General features: G+C 39.0%; 1 non-coding gene across 1 annotated transcript; it reads right to left on the reverse strand.

Moving 5' to 3' along the window:
• TRNAN-GUU lies at nt 5,483-5,556 on the reverse strand. Its single transcript has one exon. It is a non-coding gene; the product is annotated as a tRNA-Asn (tRNA).

Raw genomic sequence — 17,229 nt, forward strand, 5'->3', positions numbered from 1 at the left:
TGGAGAAGACTCTTGAGAGTCCCTTGGACTGCAAGGAGATCCAACCAGTCCATTCTGAAGGAGATCAGCCCTGGGATTTCTTTGGAAGGAATGATGCTAAAGCTGAAACTCCAGTACTTTGGCCACCTCATGTGAAGTTGACTCATTGGAAAAGACTCTGATGCTGGGAGGGATTGAGGGCAGGAGAAGGGGATGACAGAAGATGAGATGGCTGGATGGCATCACTGACTTGATGGACGTGAGTCTGAGTGAACTCCGGGAGTTGGCGATGGACAGGGAGGCCTGGCGTGCTGTGATTCATGGGGTCGCAGAGTCGGACAGGACTGAGCGACTGAACTGAACTGAACATTGTTTCACATATTGACCAAGATGATTACAAAAGTGTGTTTATAAAGAGGAGGTTTATGGGATATTAACATTGTTTCACATGTTGATCGAGATGATTACAAAAGTATGTTTATAAAGAGGAGGTTTATGGGATATTAACATTGTTTCACATGTTGATCAAGATGATTACAAAAGTATGTTTATAAAGAGGAGGTTTATGGGATATTAACATTGTTTCACATATTGATCAAGATGATTACAAAAGTGTGTTTATTTTGTAAAAATTTCTTCAGTTGTACTCCTAGATTTGTGCACATTTCTTTATGTACTTAAGCTTAATAGAGTTTGTTTTAAAGTTATATTTTAAGAGATTTCTTAAAGATATGATTCTCTACATTTTGTAATTTAAATACTGAACAATTAAAATTTGAATGGCTTTTCTTTAAAATTTAAGCTATGAAAACAATTTAAAACTGAGGTTTAAAAAAAAACTGAGGTATGTAGTACAATTTTAGAGATACCTTTTATTCTCACATCTTTTTTGTAAGTTCAACAGATGTTTTTGAAAAAGTGGATGTATGATTCACTTTGCTGTTCAGCAGAAACTAACATAGCATTGTAAATCAACCATGCTCCAACAAAAATTTTAAAAAACCAAATACATGCAAAACAACACACACACCTTTGTTCTCAATATGCAAAAGCACAAACCATGTGGACACCACCAAAGAGGCTCAACATGAAGCACTTTAAATGAAATGCTGCAGCTGATAAAATTAACATTCTTAATTATCTAAAGGGTTTCAACTTCTTAAACTATTTTCTAGATGAATGCATTATGGTTTCTTCTACCACCAATGTATGTCTGCTCTGCCGGGTTCTAACAATCAGTTGAACATTTCAGGCAACACAGTCCACCAAATTTCAGAGAAACAAAGTTAAAATTCACCTGGGCATTACTCATTAGGATGTACTATGAATGCAGAAACAAGACAATTGTGTTTCTTTGGCAGCTTAATATTTTTTGCCCCCTCTAAACCTTGTATCTTAGTTTTCTGAATGTTGAGCTCTAAGCCAACTTTTTCATTCTCCTCTTTCACTTTCATCAAGAGGCTCTTTAGTTCTTCTTCATTTTCTGCCATAAGGGTGGTGTCATCTGCATATCTGAGGTTATTGATATTTCTCCCGGCAATCTGGATTCCAGCTTGTGCTTCTTCCAGCCCAGTGTTTCTCATGATGTACTCTGCATATAAATTAAATAAGCAGGGTGACAATATACAGCCTTGATGTACTCATTTTCCTATTTGGAACTAATCTGTTGTTCCATGTCCAGTTCTAACTGTTGCTTCCTAACCTGCATATAGGTTTCTCAAGAGGCAGGTCAGGTGGTCTGGTATTCCCATCTCTTTCAGAATTTTCCACACTTTATTGTGATCCACACAGTCAAAGGCTTGGCATAGTCAATAAAGCAGAAATAGATGTTTTTCTGGAACTCTCTTGCTTTTTTGATGATCCATCGGATGTTGGCAATTTGATCTCTGGTTCCTCTGCCTTTTCTAAATACAGTTTGAACATCTGAAAGTTCATGGTTCACATATTGCTGAAGCCTGGCTTGGAGAATTTTGAGCATTACTTTACTAGCGTGTGAGATGAGTACAATTGTGTAGCAGATAGATGGGGAAACAGTGGAAACAGTGGCTGACTTTATTTTTCTGGGCTCCAAAATCACTGCAGATGGTGACTGCAGCCATGAAATTAAAAGACGCTTACTCCTCGGAAGGAAAGTTATGACAAACCTAGACAGCATATTCAAAAGCAGAGACATTACTTTGCCAACAAAGATCTGTCTAGTCAAAGCTATGGTTTTTCCAGTGGTCATGTATGGATGTGAGAGTTGGACTATAAAGAAAGCTGAGTGCCAAAGAATTGATGCTTTTGAACTGTGGTGTTGGAGAAGACTCTTGAGAGTCCCTTGGACTGCAAGGAGATCCAACCAGTCCATCCTAAAGATCAGTCCTCGGTGTTCACTGGAAGGACTGATGTTGAAACTGAAACTCCAATACTTTGGCCACCTGATGAGAAGAGCTGACTCAGTTGAAAAGACCCTGATGCTGGGAAAGATTGAGGGCAGGAGGAGAAGGGGACGACAGAGGATGAGATGGTTGGATGGCATCGACTCAATGGACATGGGTTGGGTGGACTTCAGGAGTTGGTGATGGACAGGGAGGCCTGGCGTCCTGCAGTTCATGGAGTCTCAAAAGAGTCAGACAGACTGAGCTACTGAACTAAACTGAATGGAAACCTTGTATCACATGGTATCAGATACAGGTGTTACAAATGAAGACAGAAACATATTAGCCACGTGGGACATGCCCAACTTCCATTATGTAAAGAAATGCTACAATGCAAAAAAATCTTTAAATTGTTAATTATTTTAAATCACACAACTATGACTTTCTCTAATAAGTGTGTATAAACCACAGTATTTGATTAACCTTTTATTGCATTACGTCAATGAGTTTCCCTCTGATTTGACATACTAAGTTTATCAGTGTTCATTAGGAACATACTTACATGCTTAGATGCTCAACAAAGCCTTTTAAATGCTTTTCAAACTTTAACTAATGCTCTAAATGATCTTGGCATAGCCTGTGCTTCGTTGCTATTACAGACCCATGAAACTAGGAATGAAATAATAGTCCCCAGGAACAGGGAGAAGGCAATGACAACCCACTCCAGTACTCTTGCCTGGAAAATCCCATGAGTGGAGGAGCCTCATAGGCTGCAGTCCATGGCACAACTGAGCAACTTCACTTTCACTTTTCACTTTCATGCATTGGAGAAGGAAATGGCAACCCACTCCAGTGTTCTTGCCTGGAGAATCCCAGGGACGGGGGAGCCTGGTGGGCTGCTGTCTATGGGGTTGCACAGAGTTGGACGCGACTGAAGCAACTTAGCAGCAGCAGCAGCCCCAGAAACAGCATTTATACTGTTACCAATACACACTGTACAAAGCCAACACATCCATAAATATTTAAACAAGTCTTTAAAATGTTTCTCATCTATTCTATCTGTATGCAACAGCCCAGCACAAAGAAAACCACTAAGCACTTGCCCACATAATAAAATCAGCTACTTACATTAGAGAGCAGTTTTGCACTCCTCAGCCCACCTCCCTTCTCATGTAATCCTCTCTCTCTATTTTCTGGCCTCTAAATCCCATTAGCTGCCTGAATAGGGTGAAGTGAAATATACTTAGAAATTTAGGATCAAATTTAAAACTGCCACCTAGGCCCCTGTCAAGTGCAAATCCTGGCAACAATCTCACAAAGGTGTCCTGAAATAGGAGTCTGACTGGGCATCACAATGGCCAAACACCAGCCAGGGGTCCAAGAATTCCTAGACACCATGTTAACCCCCTTGGCTTGGCTTGAACCTACTCTTCTTTTTCTTCTTCCATATTTTCTCTGGGCTATTTCTACCCACCTCTATTTCTAACCTTGTCTTCTGGACACAAATGCTATCAAATTGTTTTCCAAAGACACATTTCACAGGATGATTTCATTCCACACAGCTTTCGTTTCAATACAGCGAAGCAGCACAATGAATACATGATTTAACAACGCCCTTTAGCATTTCAAGCATGTTCAGTGGGGTTTTTTTTCCTTTGTGAAATTTGGAACAAAATATTAATGAAACTTCAGAAAAACCAATTAAAGTCTTACCTTTGGTTTTAAATTAACTAATCAATCAGGTAGCTCTATTTTAGAGGACAGAACTTCTGAGTAGGTAGTACAGAATTGAGGAGTGTGGGCTCTGAAGCTTGACAACTGGGGTTTTAATCTGCACCGCGCTAGGAACCAAATGTGACTTCAGGCAAATCACTCAGCACCACATGGAGACTCAGTTGGCTCATCTGTACAATGGGAACCATGGGACATACCTGAGAGGGTTGTTGCACAGGTCTCACACTTTCATCCAGGAAAGCCTTTGGAACAGTGCCTGGCAAGTAGTAAGCACGCAAAAAACATTAGCCTTTATTGATATGTTAACCTGGAGGAAATATGAAGAAGAGCATAACTGTATATTCTCAGGGATAAAACTTACCACTTTTCTCCAGAATCATCTTTCAAATTAATCTATACCCAGGACAATAATTATCATGATGAACCTGTGATTAAGTCTCAAGGCAGCATATATTTAGAGAACAAAGCACAAGGTAACTATTTTGCGAGAGCTTTGTGAAACGGTACTATGCATATAGAAGGTCGAAGCAAAATATAGTAGCAGTTTCACTTTTAATCTTTCCCATTTTTTAAAAAATGTGTAACAACACCACAGTTGTAAAATAAAGCTTTCTCCCTTCCCGAATATATAGGGCATTTTGCAGGTATATTCTATTCTCTATTAAATTCTAAAACTTTAGTAGAAAAAGTAGAATATACACATACTCTTACAATAGTGTCACACAAAGACTATTTATGACACATTTCTGAGTTTACCGACGCCAGGGTTAGTCAGGCTAAGCTAAATTCTGGGATGATCTGTTGACAGGGAGCAGACAAGTGCTGCACAATTCAACACTGCGGGGGGCGGGAGCGGGGGCGGGGGGACAAACACCTGGAGCGTCTTAAGCCGGGGTACAGCTTGAACTTGACATTACGTACATTCGGGCAACCTCCGACACAGTGAGGGTCCTGAAGCGGAACGCCGGCCCCCAGGCCGCGCGGGAGCCGGGGCGGCGGGTTCGAGGCCGGGACGCGGCGGCCGCCCCGCCTCGGCGCGCGCTCCCGGCGCCGGAGCCCAGCGGGCGGGGCACGAGCCGAGCGGCCCGGGTGACCGGGGGAGGGCCGGAGTCTAGGAACTAAGGGCGAGTACGTGAAGGGACGCGGGGGCTTTTGCTCGGGACGCACACGCCCGGCCCGCGGCTGGCACGAAGCGCCCACCTGGCCGCACGGGGAGCGAGGCGGTTGGAGGAGGGGCCCCTGCGCGCCCGGAAGCTGAAGAATGCCCCACCTCCGCCTGCCCGCGGTCCGCGAAGTGAGACCCGCGGCTGTTCTTCACCGGCTCTGAAAATCCAGCTCAGCGTAGCCCAGAGGGCTCAACCCCATGATTTGTGCAAAACTGCCGGCGACAATCTCGTAAAATAGAAGAGCGTCCCTGGGTGGGCTCGAACCACCAACCTTTCGGTTAACAGCCGAACGCGCTAACCGATTGCGCCACAGAGACTCCGATGCGATTACCACCTCCAGCCATAACCTTTATGAAGAATAATAAAGGCAGCGCGTGAATGTTTCTTTCTTTTCTGCTTGTTGATTCCTCTCATTAAAATCCGATTTTTCCAGTTAGCATTTCTAACCCTTTAATTCTATTTTCTACCTTTAAGCATACTGTAAAATTATAAAATACAGCAAGATTGAGCAGAATTTCATATTGCAAGAGTGTTAAAATACTGCTGTTACTCCCCACCCGCCTCCCGTTTGGAACGTTTTGTTTCGGGGAGTTAACTATTTATTATGTTTGCTTTATAGGGAAATAAAAATTTTAATCTTATGAGAAACTTTCCTTTTGTTCCAAACTCTATACGGTGCTTTGTTCACTAATCTTCATAATTTTCTTGTGTAGCATTCCCAAGGTCATCTGAATTGTCTCCGCCTTCTTCATTTTTATATTCAGGTATTACTAAAATAATCCGTATATACAATTCCCATTTGTTGTGTACTAATCTCTAAATGCAGTTACTCATCACTTACATTTTGTTACTGGAAAAAGACATTGGGAAAAAGCTACAGCATTATTCTTTAATCTCTGTACACTGTAGTTAATTGCTAAATTCACTCCCTAGTCTCCCTGAAATTAGCCTGTACACCTACATTTGAACTATGTCACTGAAAACATACATTTCACAGGATATTTACAACCCAATTTGAGGAAAGAGAAAGAAGAAAAAAAAGTATGATTTATGACTAACGCCTGAAAATCCCTAACACAGAAACACCTGTGGCAAACATTACACCCCTGTAAATACACTATATGAAAATCTTACCCTTTGTGTGACTATGTCCTGAAGCCTTTTGAGATAATCTTCAAAACCCTAGACACTTCCCTCCCCCACTTCCCGCCTCAGAGAATTGCTACTTTCCACTTGACAAATCTATATTTAAATTTTTAACAGTCACTAAATTGCTGTCTAGAATCCCTTGAGGAAGAATTCATATCTTGATTTATGGAAGTTGTATGTGATGTGCCTTAGTCCAATCAACATTCTGAGTTCCTGCGGCTTGATAAGACAACTCAGATTGGCTTTGGAACCTATTAGTGAAGTTCCTTGAAAGCACTGAGATATCAAACAGCTGTGGATTCATACCAAGCTGTACCACTCTGCACTCAAAAAAAAAAAAAAAACTTTTAGAAATGCATTTGAAAATTTTGAATTAAAAAAAATCCAGGAAGTACTTATAAAGAACATATAATGAGTCTGCTTTCATTATATGAAGCCACATCCATACTTTAATGTTTTATGTACCTGTTAATGTGAGCAAAAACTATGAGACACTGGTTTTTCTTCTCTGAATACCAAAATGAGTATTCTCTCTTTTACTATTGTGTTTGTTACTGTTCAGTTAGAACAGACTGCAACTAGTACCTCACCACCCTTTCATTCAATATTTACTCTGCCGCTTGAAATATTAGGAACGATTCTGTTCAGATTATCTAAAGCTCCAATCTCTTTTCCTCACTGCAGTCGTCATGCTAACATTTTAACTTTGAAAAAGAGAGATGCTGAAAAAGTTGATGAGAAAAAAATAAAGAAATAATTGGCTCATCATACACTAATTATTTAATTAGCTCATTGTATGCTAACATTTTTTTCCATGTGAGGATAGTGGTTTAAAATTTAGTCTTCGAGCCTAGTTCTGTGGTTGTTAATATTTTCATTAGCTTTGCCATTTTGTCTCTCTATTTTTAAATTCTTCAAAAGAACATGTATTAAATGGAATATGAACATTTCACTCCCATGATGTATATCAAATGTAACTTTTATGCAAAATGCCCATTTACAAAAACAAGTGCATGTGTTGTCATCTAAATCTTTCTGATGATCTCATTTTAGGCCTTAATATCTATGCCCAGTTTTTAAAGCCAAATTAAGTCCACTGGATTAACTTCAGAAACACACATCATTTTTCCTTAAATTTCAGGATAGCCCACAACAAATGATTCTTACAGCTTCATTAATACTTAGGTCTTTATAATTGCTAGAAGTACAAAGGACTGGGCATTTTGTGCCCTTTTTGTATATCATATACAATGAACTGCAACTTTAACCCTTCCAAGAATGTGCCCTATCAAAAGAAGCTGACCTCTGCAGATTAATGGGCCTTTATATTTTATTTCCATCCCAGAGAGGAAAAAAGAGAGAAAAAGAACATCTTGCAAATGGAATCCACCTGTTTTGACAGACAAGGCAAGATGGCCCACACTGATTTATAGACCTTCCTGATATCATGATTCCAGTGCTTTCAGAAGCCATGCCTCCAATTTCAAACCAACAGAAGACGCAACCCACAGGATTTTCATGAACACAATTGTGCATGACCTTAATTCTTTTCAATTCCTGTATTTCAAAAGGACAGTGACTGAGTTGTTAAAAATGAAAAATCTTATGGCAAAAACCACTACAATATTGTAGAGTAATTAGCCTCCAATTAAATTAAATAAATTTTTAAAAATTAGAAAAAAAGAAAAATCCAGTTAGTTAAAATTTAAAAAGAAATCCAGGGAGTTAGAGAAATCACCTCAATAGGGAGAGGATTGGGACACAAGGAAATCAGTTAAAAGAGAATGTTGAACCAGGAGTCTCAAAAGCAAGTAAAGAACTATGAGACCCACTTTCAAAACTAACTGAAGTCACATTTTAAAACTGCTATGTAGTAAAAGGGAGTCAGACCAAAGCTCTGGGAATAGCCTCCTCCTTGTGGCTACTATCCTGTAAATGGATTTTGAAACCTTGAATTAAAGTCAACTGAATCGCTGAGAAGATTGTAGCTGGTAAACAGCTGGTATGTAATGAACTGTTCACTCAATAAAACATTGACCATAACATCGTTAGAGTTTCCAAAGGCATATAAACATTATATAGGTCATTTTTTTTATTAAACAAGAAAGCACAAGCAAGCTCAAATAAATCCATATTTGAAAGATTTGACAATAATTACAAAATGATTCATCCTAGAATATTGTAAATAACAAGTGCTCATATATTTATTTAAAGTATGGTCCCACCAAAAGGATGTTTTTCAAATATGAGATATCACAAATAAAGCACAAGCTCAGTGTTTATGAGATATGGTAAAAGATAGTTTTCCCCCTCTGTGGCCCTTAAAGGACACTACCACTCTTCTAGAAGCTCAGCTGAAATCCTAGCATCATCCAAGTTCCTTATCTTTTATTTTTCACGTTGGATCATTTAGAAAGTCATAGATTCTACCTTTGCAACATCTGTCAACTTTGACTTTGTCTCCACTTTTCCACCACCATTTTCACTGCTTAATATTCACACGGTATACTCCATATTCCTATTTCCCTCCATAGAACTTGAGCTCCAATAAATGGATACTACTGTTATACCCATTTTATGGATGAAGAAACTAAGGCTTATAATGGTTTTAAATTTAAGCCCTAAATTTATTTAAACTTTAGATAACTTGCCCAAGGTACCACCTGTTGTTCCTTGTTGTTGTACTTTTTTTTCTCTTCTCATGCCTGTTCTTAGAATACCCTTCCTTTGTCATCTTGCCTTTTAAAGCCTATTTCTCCTTCAAGCTCACATAGTGGTCTCATCCTATGAAATCTTTCTTGATCCCTCCAACTAGATATAATCTTTCCTTCTTGTAACCATCTAGCACTTTTTCCTTGGCCAAACCTTGTATTATACTGGCAGCCATCTCTGTACCTATTTAAACCCCTTCTAACTTGTGTACATGCCTAGAGCTCAGAAATGTTATGAGCTCTAGGCATGTTATGACTTAATGTTATGACTTAATGTTGTCAAGTTAAGCATAACTTGACTTAGTTATACTAAATGTATTGAACAATTGAAAATGAAAGTTATATTCAATACTGTTGTAAAATATTAGTAGAGTTCACAGATTCCTACTATGAAGCTGACTAAAAAATTTAGTACCAGAGATTATCAAGGGAAACAACAGTAACCCCAAGTTGATCAAAGATGAGACTAATAAAAGTTCAAATCGACTGTTTCTAAAAAACCTTAAAAGTTTTTAAAAGTTTAAAATACTGCTGTTCCTAAAGGTGATTTTGGTACTGCTAAGGCTGAAGTGCTTTTCTAGATTTATTCATTTAACAAATACACATATAAGACTGTTTCAGGCACTGTTCCAAGTCCTTTACAAATGTTTCCCTGTTTAAATTTTACAGTGACCTAGTTAAGTAACTTCCACTATTATCATCCCTGTTTTACAGGTAGAGAAACCAGAGTTAAGTAACAAACCCCAAATCACAGTCAGTGACAGAGCCAGGATTCAAATCCGGGCATGTTACTCCAGACACTTAAAAAAAAAATTATGCTTATTTATTTCAATATTTATTTTTGGCTGCCAAGTGTGGACTTAGTTGCCTTCAGGGCATGTGGGATCTTAGTTCCTCAGTCAAGGACTGAACCATTTGTTTCCTGCATTGGAAGGCAGATTCCTAACCACTGGGCCAGGGAAGTCTCCAGACTACTTTCTTAACCGCTAGGCTATCCTGCCTCTTTTGTTGTTTTGTTTTTGAGAACTATACATTAGACATGTTCTTAAACAATTTGGAGACTTTAAAAATCTCCCACTAGTTTAAAGTTGTTGTTTTTTTCTAACATGATTTCAGACACAAAATTTGCAAGAATAGTACAAATAATTTAACCAAATGTCACAAATGTTATTACCTTACTACACTGTAACTTTTTCTCTTTCTCTCAATATTTAACGTTTTCTGATTCGTTTAATAGTAAATTGCAGATGTAATAGCCATTAAATACTTTGGGGTGTTTCCTAAAGTGAAGGAATTTTATTACATAACCACAGAATCATGATCAAAATTAGAATCTTAACATTGATACAGCATTATGAGGATTAGGACTTAATCTGTAGATCTTATTCTGATTTCACCAGTTGTTTCAGTCAGGTCCCTTATTGCAAAACATAATCCAAGATCATGATTTGCATGTCATTGTCCTGTCTTTCAGTCTTTTAAAATCTGTAACAGTTCCTTAATCTATCTGTCTCTTACATACCATGACTTGAACATTTCAGCAGCATACAGGCCAGTTATGTTCTAAAATGTCCTTAAATGTCAGGTTGTCTGGTGTTTCCCTCATAAACAGATTCAGGTTGGGTGCTTTTGCTCCCTCTAACACATTTAATAAACTGGATGCTGTAACATCAATCTGAAACAATGGTAAAATGGAAAAAATAAAATAAAATAATGAGGCCAGAACAAGCCCAGAGAGAGATAGGTGACAATGACCTTGGGTTTGGCAGAACAGACCTCAGTATTCCTCAACATCATACAATGTGAATAATCTCATTTATTTAAACAGAAATATTCTTGAGATAATAATTAAAATTTTTATTTTAAAATCCCCAAACTATCCCTTCTTTGTTTCAATTTTATATTCACTAAATCACTCTGACGGACACTTCATCTCCTGAGAAATAGCTACCAGAAAGGGGAATAACCATTGCCTATGGAGGATGGAGCCCTCAGTGACTCATCATTGGATTTTGTGGTTCAAAAATAAAATCCTTTATCACTTGGTTATAAGGAATCAAATCTTCCTCACCTGTTAACCTCTTGGTGAACAGATGCATATGCATTTCTGAAACTGTGAAGTAAGACTCACAGGGAGCTGCTGGGGTTATCAGGGTTTGAACAAGGGTACCTTTTGTCCTAGATTGGCTGTCACAGAAGCTTGTACTAGTCTGCAGAGTCTTCAGAGAAACAGAAGCAATAGGAGATACATACAAATAGAAAAAGAGATTTTATTCTGAAATGTTCTCTCCTGAGGTTATGAAAGCTGAAAACTATGACCTGCCATCTAGAAGCAGGAGGTCCAATCCAAGCCCAAAGGCCTGGGAACCACAGGAACCAGTGGCGTAAGCCCCATCCTGCCCAAGAAAAGGAGCACCAGAGTCTGAGGGCAGAATAAGATGGATGTCCCAGTTCAAACAGAAAGGTCCTTTCTCTGCCTTTTGTTTTACTCAGGCCCCCAGTGGATTGGATGATACCCACCCACACTGGCCAGGGGGATCTTCTTTGCTCAGTCTATTGATTTAAATGCTAATCTCTTCTAGAAACACTCTTACAGACACTCCCAAAAATAACATTTTACCAGCAATTTGGGCATCCTTTGGTCAAGGCAAGTTGACACATAAAATTAACCATCACAAAGTTCTTAAGCATAATCAATAAAACACATGGAGCAGAGATTTTTCAAGGATTTAGCACTATCTAAATAAAAAAAAAATCCTCTCATAGATAATAGGGGATCCCTGAACAATTCAACAAGGGATCTCTACAGAAACCTTGTGCCATAGCCCTCCTGTGTAAAGACCAGGAAAGAGGTTGTGATCTATTTTACTCAAGGGGAAAAAAAATCCAACTTTCTTTATGAGCTACAGAACCAAATACAACTGTCTATGTCAATCCAAGAGGATTATTTCTTTCCTCAGCATGAAAGTTTCACCTTGCTACCAGAGAATTTTTTCCTTGGAAATATTTTTAAACTTTTTTTTCCCTTTAAGGTTTTCAATAACAGAAATACAAAATCAAGAGGTTCTATTGCCTAAAGAAGAGATTTTTCATTTCTAAGAATCCTTACACTTAGAGACCTTTTAAACTGTTTGTCTAATTTTACAAGGTATAACAAAAAATACTTTTTAAACTTAATAACTTGAAGGCTTTTGCTAGAAGTTGAACACTAGGTTCTAAATTAATATTCAGCATTCTAACAATAAGAAATTGAATGTCTCAATTCATAATTGACTTTTTAACTGCTTCATAGAATACACGAGAGATTGCCAAAGCCCATTATCATCAACATAAAAGTAGAATTATATAAAAGGCTCATGTAGGTGAGCATTTAAATTTAGATTTATGCATATACAGTACTTCCCAAGTGGCTCAGGGCTTCCCTGCTGGCTCAGCAGTAACAGAATCTGCCTGTCATGCAGGAGACACAGGTTCCATCCCTGGGTTGGGAAGACCCTCTGGAGAAGGAAATAACAACTCATTCCAGTATTCTTGCCTGGAGACTCCCATGGACAGAGGAGCCTGGAGGATTCCAGTCCATGGGGTTGCAAAGAGTCGGACACGACTGAGCGAATAACACAACACAACAACAACCAGTGTTCTTGCCTGGAGAATTCCATGGACAGAGAAGCCTGGTGGGTTATAGTCCATGGACTCACAAGAGTTGGACATGACTTAGCATTTAAACAACATATACACTACTATGTATAAAATGGATAACTAATGAGAACCTACTATACAGCACAGGAAACTCTACTCAGCGCTCTGTGGTGAACTAAATGGGAGGGAAATCTTAAAAAGAAGGGATATATGTATACGTATAACTGATTCACTTTACTGTATAGCAGAAACTAATACAACACTGTAAAGCAACTATGTGTGTGCTCAGTCACCCAGTCGTGTCCAACTCTTTGCAACTCCATGGACTGTAGTCCTCCGTGTTCCTCTGTCCATAAGATTTCCCAGAAAAAAAATTCCTCCTTCAGGGAATCTTTCCATCCCAGGGATTGAAAGGTCCTGCATTGGCAGGTAGATTCTTTAGCACTGAGCCATCTGAGCAGCCAGCAGCTATACACCAGTAAATATTAAAATAAGTAAATAAATTTAGATTTATGCATGTAATTTAGTTATTTTTAGATGGAAGACTTTGATGCAAAGGCTTCTTTTTCAAAAAGGTATGAAAGGAAATCCAGACTGATGTCTCTTGAATTATCAAGTAATTTGGGAATAAGAAGGTCTTCAACACGGTTCACTTTACGGTTTTGGAATTGCAATTATGATACTAGTATAAGGACAGATATAGAGATTAATGGAATAAAATTGAAAGCCCAGATATCTGTAACTAACTGAGTCTCAACAAGTAGGCCAAGACAATTTAGTAGGGAAAGAATAGTCTTCAACAAATTGTTCTGGGACAACTACACATCCACATATAAAAGAATGAAGTTGAATCCCTAACACACATCACATACAAAAATGAACTCAAAATGAATCAAAGACCTAAATGTAAGAACTAAAATCATAAAACTAGTAGAAAAGATCATAGGCCTTAAATTCCATGCTTTGGATTAGGCAACAATTTCTTAAAAAAAAAAAAAATACAAGCACAAAAAAGAAAAAAAAATAGATAAATTGCATGTCATCAAAATTTTAAAATGTCATCAAAATTAAAAACTTTTTGTGCTTTCAAGTTCCCTATCAAGAGAGTGAGGGGGGAAAAAACACCATAGAAAAACAGAAAATATTTGCAAACCATACATCAGATAAGGATCTAATATTTAGAATATATATATATTAAAAAATCTTACACTGCAATAAAGAAAACTAACCCAATTTAAAAATGGGCAAAGGATCTGCAGACATATTTCAGAAGAAGTCATACAAATGGGTGTCAGACACAGGAAAAACAGCCCAATATCATTAGTTGTTAGGGAAATGCAACTAAAACCACAATGAGATATCACTTCACATCTGCTGCCATGCAAAAATAAAAAAGATGGACAATAACAAGTGGTGACCAGGATGTGGAGAAATTGGAACCCTTTGACATTGCTGGTGAGAATGCAGAGCGTCACAGCTACTTTGGAAAACAGTTCCACAGGTCCTCAAAATGTTAAACATAGAGTCATATGACCCAACAATTTCATTCCTAGGCAGTTAAAATCGTAGGGCCACACAGAAACTCAATCGTGTTCACAACAGCATTATTCATAATAGCTCAAGATGGAACCAAGTTCATCAGTTGATGATTGGACAAACAAAATGTGCTATGTCCAAATAATGGAATATGATTTACGGGATCAAGTATTTATTTAAGGAATAAAGTATTGACATAAGCTGTGAGATGAATGAACTTTGAAAACTTCATGGTAGGTTGGACTTCTTTTTTTATGCAAAGGCAAAAAAACCAGACTCAAAGACCATATATTGTGTTGTTGTTCAGCCACTAAGTCCTGTCTGACTCTTTGTGACCCCATGGACTATAGCACACCAGGTTCCTCTGACCTCCACTATCTACATGAGTTTGCTCAAATTCACATCCACTGAGTTGGTGATACTATCTAATAGCTCATCCTCTGCTGCCCCACTTCTCCTGCCCTCAATCTTTTCCAGCATCAGGGTCTTTTCTAATGAGTTGGCTTTTCATATCAAATGGCCAAAGTATTGGAGCTTTAGCTTCAGCAACAGTCCTTCCAATGAATATTTAGGGTTGATTTCCTTTAGGATTGACTGGTTTGATCTCCTTGCTGTCCAAGAGACTCTCAGGCACCACAATTCAAAAGCATCAGTTTTTCAGTGCTCAGACTACTTTATGGTCCAACTCTCACATTCATACATGACTACTGGAAAAACCATAGTGTTGACTATATAGACCTTTGTTGGAAAAGTGATTATCTCTGCTTTTTTAGTAAGCTGACTGATTCCTAAGATGTCAGTGTTCACTCTTGCAATCTCCTGCTTGACCACATACAATCTACCTTGATTCATGGACCGAACATTCCAGGTTCTTATTCAATATTGTTCTTTATAGCATCAGACTTTACTTTCAATACCAGACACATCCACACATCCAGGCAGCATTTCAACTTTGGCCCAGTCGCTTCATTCTTGCTGGAGCTATTAGTAATTGCCCTCCACTCTTGCCCAGTAACATACTGGACACTTTCCAGCCTGGGGGGGGCGGTGGGGGGGGGGCGCTCATCTTACAGCATCGTATCTTTTAGCATTTTCATTCTGTTCATGGAGTTCTCCAGGCAAGAATACTGGAGTGGATTCCATTTCCTTCTCCAGCAGACCACGTTTTATCAGAACTCTTCCCTATGATCCATCTGTCTTGGGTGGCCCTGCACAGCATGGCTCATAGCTTCACTGAGTTATGCAACCACCTTCACCACAACAAGGAAGGCTGTGATCCATGAAGGGGCCACATATTGTATGATTCCATTTATATGAAATGTCCAGAATAAGCAAATCTACAGATACAGAGCAGAAGTCAGGGACTAGAGGGTGATTGTTAATGAGAATGGGGCTTCTTTGGGAAATGATGAAAATGTTCTGGAATTAGACAGTGGTTATGGTGACACACTCTGTAAATACCCTTAACTGTACACTTTAAAAGGGTGAATTTTATGATGCATGAATTATATTTTAATTAAAATAAGAAGCATAATTGTGGCCTTGAATTCTTTTCTAACAGGGAAATAAAGGCAGAGAATTAGCTAAATTGCCCAAAGTTGGCAGTGGAACCTGCACTCTAATTTGCAAATCTGTGTATTCTAGTCCACTATTCATGGTGACTATCCATGTCTAACCCAACTCCCATGTTGAAACTGTCACCTGGTTTCTGGTTAATTATTGACATTTGGTGATAAATCTGGCAGGAAACATTTTCTTATCTACTTATTCTATAATATGTGGTGGCTTGATATGTAAATGCATGTCTGTAGATCATCCATTGATTCAGGATCAACTTTTAAATCTGTTCACACTGACTGAAGACCTTGCATGTGCCCAGGCTCATGCACACATTGTTTTGGAATTGCAGAACTCAAGATCAGAAACTCAGGGAATTAAGAGATATAGATTGAGAAATCAAGAGTCTAGTGGTGCTGGTTAAAGTCCTAAGCTGGGATGAAATTGCTGGGGAAGAGCAGGCTCAGCGGGTAAAGAATTGGCTGCAATGCAGGAGACGTGGGAGACATTGGTTCGATCCTTGGGTCGGGAAGATCCCCTGGAGGAGGAAATTGCAACCCACTCCAGTATTCTTGCTTGAAAAATCCCATGAACAGAAGAGCCTGGCAGGCTATAATCCAAAGGGCATCCAAGAGTGGAACACGACTGAGTGATTAAACACACACACAGCAAGCAGAGAAGAGAAAAACTCAAATGGAACCCAGGAGCACTGATGTTTCAAAGCAGCAAGTGGTGAGTGAATGACAGAGGCAAGAGAAATCTACACCCTGGACAGGAAACCTTATATCTTATTATATTACATTGTTATTATTTGTTTACATGACTGTCTTCCTTGCTATTCCCTGAGCTCCTCGGGGTTGTGTCTCTCTACTGCAGGACACAACTTAGTGACTGAACACACACACACTGCAGAAAAGTATTTAGAAAGTCACCAAGACCCCTCAAATGGTCAGATTTCATGGACTTTCACCACTTCTTCTTACTTTATCAGTGTATTATATTTGATACTGTAAACAGACCATTAGCTTATTTTTTTCTTAAAATGTAGGCACAAAAATGGCCCTCCTCTCCTGGGGCTCCAGCAAGGGCAGCTCCTTGGACATAAGGCTGAGTTGCTGCAGAGAACCCTCCTTGGAGATGGGCCACTCACCTCTCCTGAGGCCCTCCGCCTTCTACTCCACTGTCTCTACTGCATATAAGCCCACACAGAGTTCTTTGTGATGCTGCTGCTAGAAAGCTCTATTCAGGGAGTCCCACCCCAGGTGTGAGACCCAGATGTCTATTGAACAGTACAATGGTTAAGAGTAGAGTCCCGGCTTCATCCAGATGCGCTCCCTTGTCCAAGCTTCCTGACCTCTCTCCTTGTCCTGTCTGCTTCTGAACAGGACAGAGGATCTG

The sequence above is a fragment of the Capra hircus genome, chromosome 13 (assembly GCF_001704415.2).
Source record: "Capra hircus breed San Clemente chromosome 13, ASM170441v1, whole genome shotgun sequence".
In the NCBI taxonomy this organism is placed as follows: Eukaryota; Metazoa; Chordata; class Mammalia; order Artiodactyla; family Bovidae; genus Capra; species Capra hircus.